Source organism: Brassica oleracea, chromosome C8 (genome assembly GCF_000695525.1).
Source record: "Brassica oleracea var. oleracea cultivar TO1000 chromosome C8, BOL, whole genome shotgun sequence".
Taxonomy (NCBI): domain Eukaryota; kingdom Viridiplantae; phylum Streptophyta; class Magnoliopsida; order Brassicales; family Brassicaceae; genus Brassica; species Brassica oleracea.
The window spans coordinates 10,221,021-10,221,549 of NC_027755.1; positions in this window are offsets into that span (position 1 = coordinate 10,221,021).

A 529-nucleotide genomic window follows, 5' to 3' on the forward strand; every position below is an offset into this window, starting at 1 on the left:
AAACATTATATTTTTTTATTTTAAAATTATTTTTAATATTTTATATATATATATTAATATTATTTTAAGGATCCAATTAGGATCCGGATATCCGCCGGATATTACAATTTTTAGAAGGATATCCGACACCCGGATATCCGAGAATCCCGGATCCGGATAAGGATAATAAAATTATGGATCCGCCGGATAAGGATCCGGATACCTTAAAATTGCCCGGATACCCGATCTGTCCCAGGCTAGTTTCTGGAACTAACGTCCCGATTCCTGGCATATGATAAAAAGTTTAATAGAATTGATTTTGCTATCTATGTTACTAAAATGCACGTATTTTTTTTGTCACACATCCGTTCTAAACTTCAAAGTTAAGCGCATTTGAGCTAAAATAGTATAAAAATGGATCAACTATAGCGAACTGATTCGTGATATCGCGTAAGTGAAGCCAATATACATGGAAAGTTCATGTGATGATTGCACGTGAGAAATCATATATCATTGTGGATCATAAAATCCACACCATGTATTATTTGGT